Source organism: Corvus hawaiiensis, chromosome 12 (assembly GCF_020740725.1).
Source record: "Corvus hawaiiensis isolate bCorHaw1 chromosome 12, bCorHaw1.pri.cur, whole genome shotgun sequence".
Classification (NCBI taxonomy): domain Eukaryota; kingdom Metazoa; phylum Chordata; class Aves; order Passeriformes; family Corvidae; genus Corvus; species Corvus hawaiiensis.
The window spans coordinates 15,500,965-15,514,916 of NC_063224.1; the positions used below are offsets into that span (position 1 = coordinate 15,500,965).

At 39.7% G+C, this 13,952-nt stretch overlaps 1 long non-coding RNA gene across 1 annotated transcript; it reads left to right on the forward strand.

The window, feature by feature from the left end:
• Window positions 1–739: 739 nt before the first annotated feature.
• On the forward strand, window positions 740–4,051 carry LOC125332143. The gene is made up of 2 exons (XR_007206370.1): window positions 740–3,332; window positions 3,819–4,051. It is a non-coding gene; the product is annotated as an uncharacterized LOC125332143 (long non-coding RNA).
• Window positions 4,052–13,952: the final 9,901 nt, after the last annotated feature.

A 13,952-nucleotide genomic window follows, 5' to 3' on the forward strand; every position in this document is an offset into this window, starting at 1 on the left:
TTTGAAAAATAATAATTTGCAAGATTGTTGCCCAACTTATCAGCTCTTTCTCAGTAGTTATACAATCATTTGACAACCAAACACACATACAGTATAAATATTTAAGAAAAAGTAAATTCCATTAAGCTGCAGTGTGATAGATGCAGTAGTAGGTACTTATCTTTGAAATATTAAACTCTAGACATTTATATCTGTACAAAAAAGAGTTTCCTGCCATTTGATGAGAATTATGTGCCTGGCACTAATAAAATATTAAACTCCAATTTAAAAGATAAGTATCTTACCCACTTTTTTTCATAATAAAACATTTTACAGTGCATATGAGAGCTAATATGCATCAGAATTTCCATACAATACTGTATTTACAAACTTTTATGAAAGTTTTGTGTCTGCATTTATTAGTTGCTGTCTCTATTTAAGCACTTATTATTTCATATAATGACATTGTGTGCTTCAATAATGCATGATAGAAGGTATACAAACAGGCTTTATTTTTTGCAGCAGAGTTTTCTTTTGTTACAGGCGACTGGTGCTAGTTAATTAAATGTAGATAGCCCCTGAAAATTGCATTATCCTTTTCTGTCCCTATTATATAAATTAATGTCAAATTGATGAAATGCTTCATGTTTAAAATAATAGATACATGTGTTAAAAATTATAGCCTGCAGTTTTCTTGTTTGACAATGCATTATTTTCAACTGGAAATGTCAGTTTCTAACCTTCTGTCCAGAATACTTTGCAAAGGGCAGTAAGCATTAAGTGTTAGTTATCAAATATAGTGTCTTTGAAACATCAACAATACTATTTGTAGAGGAAAAGTCATAATATAGAGACTTTCTGCTTTGAAAATAATCTCATAAAATTAAATGTTCAACAGATGGTTATCAATAAAATGAGAAGTTCCTTTGAATGAAGAAAAGTCACCTTTACCTGCAGGTGGATTTCAGCGTCACCTGCTCCATTTTCAGCAAGTGGCTCATTTGCCTTTTCTTTCCCAACTCTTTATATAAAAAAGTGAGAATTAAATTCTACTTTTTTTTTTTTTTTTTTTAAATCTCAGGTATCACCCCTCAAAATCACCTGAAAGCTGCAAAAGCATAAATATATTTGTCATTGTCCTATCAAACTTCACAATCTCCCAGCTTTGCTTCACTACCTCAGTTGAGCGATGTCATATTGATGCCATTAAAAGAAGTTGTGCAGTTAGGGTGTTTTTTCCTGTTCTCATAATTATCCTCTTTTTCAATTTACAAAAATATTTCATTAGACTCTTTGTACTACAGCTTTTTGTATTGTGATCAATGTCAGTAGACAACTCTGCCTTTTTTTAATTACTGAACTGGGTGATTAGAGTTAATAAGCTATGAGATGTAAATACTGCCATTTCAAATAAACAAGAAAGCACTTAGAAACCAAAACAAAGCCTTTCACTGAACTCAGGCACAACATCCTCTGAGAGATGTGTGGCATGAGTGATTCAGTATATTACTTGCTGTAAAGAAGGATGCACCTTGTTACTTTAAACAGCAAAATCCAGCAGCAAGTTTTCAGGGTTTGAGATATTCTTTTAAAAGGTGCAGTTTAAAAACTACCGTATTTTCAGATCACAAAGGTCTTTTGTTTATATTTTCTACTTTCCAACCAAAGAGACAGTCATTCTCTCATAAAAATATTTTACAAGAACAGCTTTGGTTTTTACTTTTCTTCTGTAAAGCACACTCCCCCCTGCTCTCAAAGGCAGCAGGTTTCCACAGAGCTATCCACTGGTGCTGTTACAAAGCAGAAAACCTTTCTGTGTGTATGTAGTCTGTAACAGTCAAGATATGGCATATATAAACTTGGAGTTTGGGTTCAAAACTAAGAAAATCTGGTTTTTAGAACAGTAGGTGCATGTTGGTATAACAAGGAAATTTCCTTCTACCTTATGGATACTAATATTTCTTCCTGCAAATTCTGCAAATATGGATGGCAAGATCCATATACTTATGTCCTTGTGCATCACTAATAACTTTACTGGCTTGTTTTTAAATCAGTTATGTATATTGAGTAAGAGTTAGTTAGTTGTAAGATGTATCCATTTTTGCAGTTTCTGATGAGCTTTCCATTAATGTCCTTAATGCCTATTTTTACTCTTTTCAGCAGGTACCTATTAACATTGCAGTGTTTTGTAAACTCAATAATAAAGAAAATATGTTATGATCATAAAACAGGGGAAATGGTGCCTAATTGCAGCCAGGATAAACTGCACTTAATATCTGTTGTCAACAAAGCAATTTGCCTGACGATATCTTTAAATCCTTTCCTTAAATTGTTTCTAGCACAAATTATTTTAAATGGTTACTTTCAAGAGCCCATTCCAAAGAGCTGCCTTTAAAAATAAATAAATAAATAAATAAATAAATATGAAAAGCACCCCAACAATTAGGTAGGTCCGTGTTAGCAGGCTGAGGATTTATTTAGTTGTTTTTCGTGGAGGTCTCTGCGCTCACTTTGCCGAGGCTGCAGCAATACCCTGAGAGCAGCGAGCGCTGTGTGATTCCATTAGCGCGGCTGCCCAGTGCTCTACAAGGTTACCTGGCTGCTGCCCCGGGCACTCCTGGCACCCACAGTGCGCTGGGACAAGGACCTGCTCCTTCCCTGCAGCCTCTGGATGAGGGGCAGGGCCCCCAGGAGCTGGTGCCGGTGCAGTGCATGGTTCTGGCAGTGCATGGTTCTGGCAGTGCTTCCCCGCTGTCGTGGGTCCCTCCTTGGACTGCGGCTCTGGATCTCAAGGGCTGCAGCTTCACTCTTGCAATTGGGGAGTTTTCATTTCTACCCTTCTTAAATCTTTCTGCATTGAGATTTCAAGTCAAATGTGTTTCAGCACACTTTTCCTGAGAAGGCAGATTTACATATGCATTAGGTTCATTTTATCGGAGTACACACACAGCAATGACACATCTCATTGACAATGTGCTGTCTGATGGATAACTCCGTACAAAACACATATTTGAAAGGAAAATTGGAGGAGGAATAGGATTAAGAGTCTGTACATAAGTGACATCATGTTTTGTGAAGATGAACTGCAGGAATGTCTTGCCCTACTGCATAGTCTTGGATTATTCAAAGATCCAACAAGTGTTTTGTGAGTGTAAAAAACTCCTTGCTGCCCACCATCATCAGGCAGAAACTGCTGGGACCAAGTCTGGCCATATCTGAAGCCACTATATGCTTTATTTAATAATGAAAATACTAAAAAAGCTTAACCAAACTTTGATTTTCAGTGCCACATTGCCGCATGGGACTAACTCCATGTCCAGGCACGGCAGGATTGTGGCTCTTTCTCTTCAAAGGTGAGCAGCAGTGCTTAAATATTGTGGTTTAATTGTGTCCTGAGTCCTGGGTAACCACATCATTTCCAGCTGGGTGGCTGCTGTGGTCCACTTGCACGTCTCTCCTGCCAGGCTGGTGATGGGCAATTTGCTTGTCTGGAGGGAAGTGGGGTGGGAGCTGGCACAGCTTTGGTGGCAGTGGCCACTTGTCAGCTTTATAGGGTATCAGTGGCTAAGAGTAGTGGAAGATTTTAGATGCCAAAGTGTGTGTTCTAACATTCCTTTGAGAGGAATGTCCATATACTGCCAGCCATCCTTCTTACTGTACTGCACAGGCTTCTTCCTACTTTCCTTCTTTTCTCCCTTTCTGTTTCTTGATTGCAAGGATTTTTAATAATTTAAAATATATGCTGCTCTGACTCAAGGTAGACAGTTCCTTCTCTATGTCCATGGAAAGAAAAAGAATTACAAAGGAAAAGTATAAATATAATGCAGTGGTTTTTCTAGGGGAAGACGAATTGCTTCTGGGATTTATCACCATCACCAAGGATGAATGGGGCAGCACCACCTCCAAAGCCCAGAACTGCAACCCTGAAAATCCGTGGCATCAAGCTCAGCAACCTTTTCAGGCTTTTCTTGGACTGGTCACGCAGGATGTTCTCTTGTTTATTTTTCTGCTGAAGGAAGATGTTACCCATCCTGTGCCAAACCTACAAAATAAAAATGTCTGATTAATTTCATGTAGACCCTGATCTCTGCTTTGTGGTAATGGTGTTTTCTGTGGAGATAACCTTGGTCACACTCAGGTGTGTGACTGCACCCACTGCACGTGACCTGAGCTACACCTTTGCTGCTGGTTCCTGCCGGTCATAAGTGAAATCTTGCACAGAAGTGCACTCCAGTACAATTTTACCTTGGGAGTGAAAAATGCTTGGATTCCATCTTGGCTTGTTCATTTAATGTCTCGGTGAGATAGTACATATCTTTGAATTCCTACCTCAGGTTTTCTCTCTATAAAATGGCACAATAATACTGTCTCTGTGCCTTTCAAGGAGAGTCTTCTAAGGATCTGTTAATAAATGTCAGTGATGCACTTTAGAGATCCTCTAAGGAGTATCCTGTAGAAGTATACTATGAATTATTGACTCTCTCTTTCTGACCCACTCTCTAGCACACATTCACACTCCTGAAATCCCTTAGAAATAAGGTGCTGGCATCATAGCTTTAAATTACACTGGTTTATGCAATAGTAAGCTCTTAGGCACCCAGCTACATGTATATATATATATATACACCCTAACCCTAACCCTGTCTTTGATGGGAAAGTTGGCTAGTTGGGCACTAAGTAGGCAGATTTTTTCAGTTATAAACCAAACTCTTACAGAAATAGGAACCTCCACCCAACCCAAAAGAAGGAAAAAAGTCAACATCTAAAATGAGGCCGGAGTATTGACTGTCTTTTAAAATATATCTAATTCTTGGATACTGCACAAAGCCCCAGTAGCCCACTAGGGATCTGGGGGACTTCCAGGACTAGGAAGGACCATGGGAGAAAAATGCTTCAACTTCTTCATCTCATGGGGAGGTGGGGGAGAGGAAACAGCGATGGCAGATATTGTTCATGTGAACCAGCTCATCCTGGTGAGCACTACAGTCCAGTTGCCAGGAACACCTAAGAAACTACACAGCTTTGGTCATGGCTTAGGGTTTCTGATTTAGGGGGCTGTGCAATATCACAGCAGATACCTCAGAGTCTGACTTCAGGATGGGGCTCAGCATTATCCTCGGCCTATCTCCAAAGATGGGCTCTAATTTCAGATTTGTCATCCATGGTTGGTTGAGGGTGTTTATGACCTCTCCAGATCAGCTGGATGTGTTGATTTACATGAACAACAGAGCAAAAATTTTCATTTGAATCCTTTTTTATATGTTTGTGTGTGAAAAAAAGAGAATCAGCAATACCAAAATATTTTTAAATTCATCTTGGCTGTGCTAGATTGTTCACATAAAGAAAGGTTAAAAAAATCCAGAAAATTTCTTGCTGTTTCACCCCTGCGTTTTCCACCTATGTCATTTCACTGCCTTCATTTAGCATTTCATCCAGACATTTTCAAAACAGATAATGTTGTTTTATTTCGCTTGACTTTGTTCTGAACTTTCCTTCTAATTTTTAATTTTTTCTTAAATTTATTTTTATTCTAAATGAAAAAATTGTTTAAAATAAATACAGCACCTTTATCCTGTAAGGATTACTTTCCTTCTCTTCCAGTTTAACAACAAGTTGGGGAAAAAAAGATTGACCTCACTCAACTGAAGTTTATTTTATTACTCTAGGCCTGTTGTGGAGTAAGAAACCTCATGTACAGGCATGGTTGTCACCTCACCTGTGACCTTGCCTGGGTCAAACCACTCCTGTGGAAGGGAGGGAATAAGGAAGAGATGAAGAAGGGATGGACTAGTAGGAGAGATCCCTGAAGAGGTCAGCCAGCAGCATGGGATGTCCTCCCAGCATTTGGGGATGGGAAAGGAAAGGCTGATGGTGAGACCACAAAACCCGGGCTGCTGTAACCAGCACCAGCATTCACTGACATCTGTACTTTTGTGCTAAATTTTGGAGGAGGAGAAAAAGAAAGGACCTCTGTGCCTTTCAGCCTTGATTTATAGGTAGTATTGTTATCTATCTTCATTTGGTATACATTTTTAAGAGCCTCTACATGAATTCACCTAGGTCTCTGTGCAGCTTGAGGCACTGCTCCAAGGAGAGCCCCCTCCTCCCTGTAGAGCGAGTTGATTCTGGAAAAGATTGTTCCTAGAAGGAATCACAATCTCATCAGATAAAGGGTGGATATTTAGGTTTTGCTTGTTTGAGATACTTGAACCTGACAGGTTGGCCTGGCTTGTGCAGGAAATCAGTTTGGCTTTTATGGGTGCTCCTGCCTTGGAGAAGAGGTCAGAATGATTGTAGGCTATTAAAGACAGTCTAATATACCTTAAGGTTAACTCACACACTGATGATGAGTATCAGGATTTCCATAATTTTTTGGCAAGCATCCTTTTTATTTATGTAGCCAACTATTGATATTCATAGCATAAAAACCGGTTATTCAGCTAAAACCTCTGTGCAATCAATCAGTGATACAGTCTATCAAGTGTCTCAGTCAGCCTGTAGTCATTACTATGTTGGGGTTTTTTTTTCATTTGAAGACATTTGGGATGACTCAATTTCTCTGATCTTGTAGCATTCCCTGTGTCTTTAGAGGGGAATTTGTAATTGTTGAATTATTCTTGGCCATCCTTCATTCGGAATTTATGTTGTAATTTCAGCAAAAGCCAGACCTTGTATGGCAGTTTTCATCTTTTTCAAGGCTGCTTCTATTTCTTGAAATGCTGGAGGGTTTCCAATTATTCCTTCTGGTCGCTTTGGATGTGAATTGTAACAGATCATCCCATAGTCGTGGTTCAACATTGTTAAGCTTATCAATATAAATATAATGTTAAACCCTTTTTAGAAAATTGGGGGCTAGGTGTGAAAATGTGACCAATTTATGCATAAATTGGTCCTACATTTCTCTTTTTTCCCTTATCAGAAAGAATCTCATCATGAGCAGGTTTCAGACTGTTCCTTGTCAGGGCTTCTTCTATACCTGTTAACGGTTGATTAGGTTGTTATATCACATTTCAATACCTGCTTAACCTGATGCCAGTCAACTATGCAAACAAAATTCATTAAGGCAAACAGAAGTCTCTGAGCTGGAATTGTGAGGCAAAAAAAAGGAAACAAAAGAGTTGATATATCAGCTTTTACTGTATGTAAATCCATACATTGGGAGAGCACTGGGTCATAAGTAAAACTGAAAATGAGGAATGAGGTAACTCAGGAGTTTTTATACCCCCCCCCCTTTGGTGCCTGCTGGTGTGAGTCTCTCTGCCAGGCCCATGGACATGCTAGAGGGCAGTTCCAGGGGGCAGATGAATACATGTCCTAACTGGGTTTTGTCCTGGTTCCAGTTGGTATTTGCCATAGTGCTTTTTACAGTAGTTTGTCTTTTTCACTGTGCTTATTATGTTCATAGGAGGCTCATTTGTAGCCTATCATTATGATGAAGTGAAGTTTAAAAGTACACTGGGAGCCTGCTTAAGGACCATCATGTAGGTCCGGGGAGAGGGCTTATCCACCCTGCTCAGCCCCGACTCAGCCCAGGAGCTTCATTATTCACGCTGACCAAAGCAGCTCCTCAGGACAACTTGCAGGGGCAGCATGTCTTGGTCAGGAACACAAAATGCACCAGAGGGAATGTTCAGAGAGGGATTTACCTGGTAAATTATTCTTTCAGAAATATTATGGATAAGAGAGTTGAAGGCAGAGAAGTTTTGCATTCAAACACGTTGTTTCTGGATTTCTTTAGTGAGTATACTCCTAGAGCAAGCCAAGCACATTGGAGAACTTTTCATGCTCATCTGGTGCCTGCTTTGCATTTATTCCTTGAGACGTGTGAATGCCTGTAAAAGAAAACGTGTTGTTTATTTTGGTTATGTCTAGGCATTTGATTTAATATACAAAAAGAATGCCGTCTTAGTATTAACTATAACAAATACAAACTGTGTTGTGAAAGAGAGGATGTCCCTACTTACTAAATATGCATGAAAAGACTAGAATTGCTACCTCTTACAACAGAATCGTGAAAGTAAATTGTCCCTTGTTGGAATACGTAATTTTACCCCCTCCCTTTCTACCTTTGGAGAAGAGGGAACTGGGATTAAATGTGTCTTGATTCTAAAACATCTATAGAAAAATATCAAATAAGCCATATTCTCAAACATATTCCTGTTCTTTCAGAATTTTTCTGTTAAGAGCTTAGTATGTTTTAATGAATTGTGCTGAAGGGCATCATTTCCTGCTCCCTAATACTAGTCCTTTTGGGTCAAGAAAGAGGATTGCTTGGAAATATGATTTCTACCAAGTATGCTTTGGTGGTTACGGTAAAATTCAAGAGCACTAAGTTTGTTTGCATAGCTTTATTTCTATAAATGATCCCATGCCTAAGCAATTTCAGCATCACCATTGTGCATGTTGCATCCATGCTTGAGCCCAGGGGCACAGTTTCAAAGTCAGGATTTCATACTGGGCTGGATATTTGGCCCACACAGTTTAAGAAAACAGAAAATCTGGTGATATGCATTTAATAGCAATATAAAAATAAAACCCAATAAAAATAATGAGAATTATATTTCTATTGGGAGAACATTAACGTCATAATGGTACAAATGGGCTTTGGATAATTGATAATACTGATGCAGAAAATTATTTTCAGTTCCCCCTCCTTTGCAGTAAAATACAGCTGCATTTAAAGAGAAGAAAAAAGAACTTTTTTTCTTTCCTATTGGCAAACAATAACAGCACTTTGACCAGCATTGCTTGGTAAACCTCAGAGCCGCACTGAAAATGAACTTGTGAGTTTGCTGCATTGGCATCCAGAACAGCAGCAAGTCCCACCTTGGGAGCCGTGGGATGGTGGAAGGACGTCGCCCCTTGGCTACAGCCTTGCTGATCACTGCAAACCCGAGTAAAGGTTAATCACTCTTAATCTGTGGTTTTACTGAACCAGGGTCTTCCTCCTGCTGCTGCTGCTGCTGCTGCTGCACTCCTGCTGCAGCTGTGGAGAGGGAGGCGGCTCCCTCAGCTGATTTGCATCGAGCCTTACTGCAATTATTTTCCTTTGGAAACACATGGCCTAGAACTTGGGAGAAGAGGAAAAGGAGGCTGTCCTGTTTCTCTCCGAGAGCAGGTAATGGGGCTTTGCTTCCCTAGTGCTGGGCAGCAATGGGTAGGTGCTCTGCAGGAGAGTGGAGTAAAGGATGTACTTGTCTTCTGGGCTATTACTCCACACTTGCTGAGCTCATCAGCCTGTCTACATTCAGTCACCACCCCAAACTAAAGAGGATTTGCTGTTTGTGCCATCCTGAGGCATCTTCAGTGATGAGGCAAAAAACTTTTACTTGGGCTCATGGATGGTGGGGTAGATGATTTTGTCCCAGTTAGACCCCTATGAGACCCTTCCCATTACACAGCTTCCCTGTGGTCTGTCTGGCTTCATCTTAAAGCATGAAAATGCAAATTAACAAATTTCACTAAGGAAAGAAGGTTTTGAAATCTATTTCATGAAAAGAGAATGCTTTTGCACTGTCAGGGTAAGTGTAGACTGAAGCGGGCAGGCACTTACACAGCCATGGAGCAATGGAAAACAAGAGCAGGTAGCAGAAGTGCCAAAGCAAAATATATTCTATAAACACAATGATCAATAAAGAGATTTCATTCAGGCCAGCTGGACCAGCCAGCTAGTCAGTCTGTAAGGGACAATGATCTTATGTTCAACAGCTCGCCAGGCTGTAGTTAATGCAGTGGATTCTCACATGAAGGTTCTAAATATTCTGTCTTGTTCTGAAGAGCAAAGGGAAGAAGTAAGTCAGAAAAGCTGAAAGTTAAAACAGACTTGGACTAAAAGAGAAAAAAAAAAAAAATTCTGTGTTTGCTTGTAGTACTGGGACAGAAATCTTGTAATTTAACACTTGTTTAATATTTCTGTGCTTTAGATTCCTCAACTTAGAAAAGAGATACCTCTATTTAGTTGCCTGGATTGTTGTATGAAATATTGTTGCACCGAAACTTAGATAATGTAATATTTATAAAGTATTTTCAGATCATTGAGTAGTAGACAATTTGGAAACATTTTCTATTGTACTGAATCTTAACTAAATCTCTAGCTTAGTCAAAAGATGTCTCTTCACACTTTAAACAAGCAAGTGTTTGCGGGTTTGTGCTTATAAATCAGTCTAAATGAGGTTGATTTTATAATTGAACAAGTTAAAGAAAAGGTTGGAAATGTCACTGAGCCACGGCCACCAACCTATAAAACTTCATAACCAATGGTGTCCCTGGAAGTTTCACTGTCATGGAAACCAGAGACATTTTGCTTGGGTTTTGTTGTTGGTTTTGACAATGTAGATGGGTGTAGGTTAAGTTCTATCTATTTTTTTTTTAGCTATAATATACCTGTTGTGCTAAGCCTTTCAGCCATGCTCTGATGAATAATTGACAGGTAGTTAAAATGTCGCAAGAGTGGCCAAACATTACAGCTTGAAAACCCCTCAGTGCCAGGGCCCAGTGCTGGGGTTTGGTTGGTATTTGTAGAGGAATACCAGTAGATAAGGGAAGGTGTCTGTGGTTTTTAGATGCACATCCTTTCAGAGCAAGCTCCCCATTGGTCACTGCAGGAAGGCAGGGGCTTCTTGGCAATGTCCTGCTGTCACCTCTGTTATTGCTGTAAATATTCCTTGTGTGGCTGAAACTGAAAAACATCCAGTATGAAAATAGCCATACATCCTGGAGTGCATGTAAGGTAATGATTCAAACCAAGCAGTGAGGGATAAAAGGAGAAGAACAGGAAGCTTATGCAAACATCCTGCTGTTTACTGGTTGTGGAAGGCAAGGTCTGGTTTCCTCTTACAGCTTCTGGTCAAGCTGCCTGAGGGTAACGTAGTGCTGCTGGAATTGCCAGGAGATGTGGTCTGGGCTGTACAGGGCAAGGACACCCTGGAAGATGAGTACTGTGACCTCCCACCAGGCCTCTGCTGTGCCCAGCACCACTGCTGCAGGTTCTGGTGCCAAGTTATGGACTCACAACTGATGGCAAGTGTGGGCTGACAGATAAAGCATGGAATTTAGCACAAGGAGAAATCTATGCTTGAATCTTATTGCAGTGTGCTATCTGACTCCTCTGACTGCAGCATGTGACTGAATTAAAGTGAATGATGAAATTATGTACAGTCATTTTCATAAGCAGAAGTCAGTTACAAAGTGCTTCCAGATGTATGTTTAATGTATTTCTGTTTTATTATGGTGTCTATTTGATGTACGTGGTACTGACTAAATGGTTAAAAACACTGCAATGTGTACAGAAGTATATTGTACTCAATTTTTTCCCAAAGTGTCAGCATTGATAACTAAAAACTGAAATACTGCAATCTAATCAACAGTGCTTTTATGGGCCTATGAGCATAGGCTTTTAACATTTGGGTAACTCTACTGTTGGTAGACATAAAAATAAATGGCCCTAAAATTATTTTAGGATTGTAGGTTTAATATAGGGAACTAGATAAAGCTACAAAAAAATAAATCAGAGTGGAATTATTTCTGGCATCACATCTGCCAGGCCCATCAAGGAACAGATATTTTACATGCCTGCTTCCTGGGGTTCAGGAAACCAGCACTCTGCTCAGCTGGATTGATCAGGTGGACTCACAGAATTTATCTCCTTGGCTCTCTATTTTCTGATATCTTATTTTATGGCCCACAGCCATACCGTTCTGGTTTCAGATCCTATCAGGTGTCACAAACCACACCATACCCAGAGTGGTCAATGTTACACCTGTCAAGTCCAAGTGCAGAAAATATTGCTAGTGAATGAGTTGGTATCACTGCTCTTAGAGTTTGTCATGGGCAGAAGCCCCATCACTGATGTCAGACACTGTATGTTGAAGGCTAATACATAAAACCAGCATTTGGACTCGTAAAGATACATGACCAGTTTTATAAGGGAAGATGGTTAATCTAAAAATAGCTTCATCTGAATGCCAGGTTTGTTTGGGGTATTTCCCCTCCCCCCTCCCCCCCATTATTTCTACATTTAGCAGTTACTGTGCCAAAGTTAGTTACGCAGTCATAGGGTGAATATTCTCTGTTCAATGCTGTGACATTGGGTTGTTCCTTGGCTGGATGTCACAGTGCTCTGGAGGTGACAGTAGAGGATTCTTTGATTGTCAGAGCAGCCACATTGATCATGTACAGAGAGTCAGACCCACTGGCTGACCATGATCCAGGCAATCCACTCACCCCACAGCAGAACTGCCCAAGCATAGAGGACTAAATTGGGCATCAGCATTCCTTATTCCTGGAGCATGTGATCATTACGTTTCTTATCATTCTGTGGGACAATATTGCATACTCATCTTTTGTTTACTTCTCCAGCCATCTTTTTTTTTTTCTGGTTCATTTTTTTAGCTTTTTCACTTCTACATTTCCCTCGGGGAGCAAATTCTGATTTCTCTCAGGAGAACCAACTTTTCACTTCTCCTTCTTATCTGCTAAGATTATTAGCAATTAAGTAGGTAGTGTTAACACATACAGAGTCATAATTGACCCAAATTAGATGAAAGAGACTACAGCAAGGGTGACAAGTTCAGTTTCTCACAGGTGGTATTCTAAATATTTGGTTTTGAAGGCAAAAAAGCCCTGTAAATAACCATTTATAGCAAAACAACGTATAGAGGGTTCTCTGCCACACAGGTGAAGACTTAGACCTTTTAAAATAAAAACTCAATTTCTATATAGTCTGAAATAGCTTCATATTGGATGGGTTTAATTTGTTCCAATGGCATAATTCTTTAGATCGTTGCCACATATATATATATATATATATATATATATGGGTATATTTAAAATGCATCTGTTTTAAATTGCGCATGTAAATAATAATTTCTGAGCTCAAGTGTGGTCACCATGAAAAGGACAATTGGGATATTTGATGTAACAACACCTGGAGTGATTTGGGCCTAATTAGTCAATTTGTAAAAAGACCCCAATACTGCAATGCTGTGTGAAGCCACAGGTAGAAGAATGTTTGAGGAGCACACACAGTGGTGTGTACAATAATCCTGTTTCTCATAGGAATAAGAAGTCACCTGATTCTCATAATTAATAATTTTTTCTTTCTTTTTTTTTTCAGAGGAGCTCACAAGTTCCATGTCTGTTAATTTGCTTGGGAAATTTAACTCATTTTTGCCAGGACATTATCCTTGGTATATTTGCTTCTCCTCTGCTGTACAAATTACCAGATATATTCCATTGTATCTGTTTTTCCCTGACTTTTGAGGATGGGAAGCAGGGAAGGAGGGGAGCTGGAGGTGGTAATTCCCTCTGAGAACTCACAGCTGGAGATGGGACACCAGAGCAATGGACCAAACCTCTGAGATGGGAAGGAGGATCTGCTTTCTGTGAGCCCTGCTTGGTCCCTAAAACCTCCAAAGCTGATGGCTTGAGAGTGAGGTGGGAAACTCTGTCCCAGGGGAGACCAGCTGGGTCTGGTTTGTTGTCCCTCCATGGTGCAGAAAGGCAGCAGGAGTTCCTGGGTGAATGGGATCTGGACAACTGAGGAGCTCAGCCCGCGAGATTTGTTCTCCTAAACCTCTCTGCCTTGCCAGAGGCTTTTCTTCTTTACTTGAGAGGGTCAAAGCCTACCTGCCCTGAATGCAGTGGACTACCAGGATGAGCAAAGGGAATCAATACACACGGCAGTATGAATTTAATGTATGTAAGCCACACTGCATTTTTAATCAGCTATATATTTATTGCAGTGAAGAGTAACAAATTACAGTACCACTAGCACACAAAAGCTTATGGCATTCCATTATTCTTAATTAATAGGTAAGTGCAAGCCTTTTTTATTTCTACTGGAGGAGATCTTGTTGCTAATTTGGTTGCAAATGTATCTGTAAAAAGGAAAAAATGTATATCTATTTATTTTGCTATTTTAATAATAGAGCACTCATTCTTTCCTTTTAGTTTTTTGATCGTTCCTTGGTTTG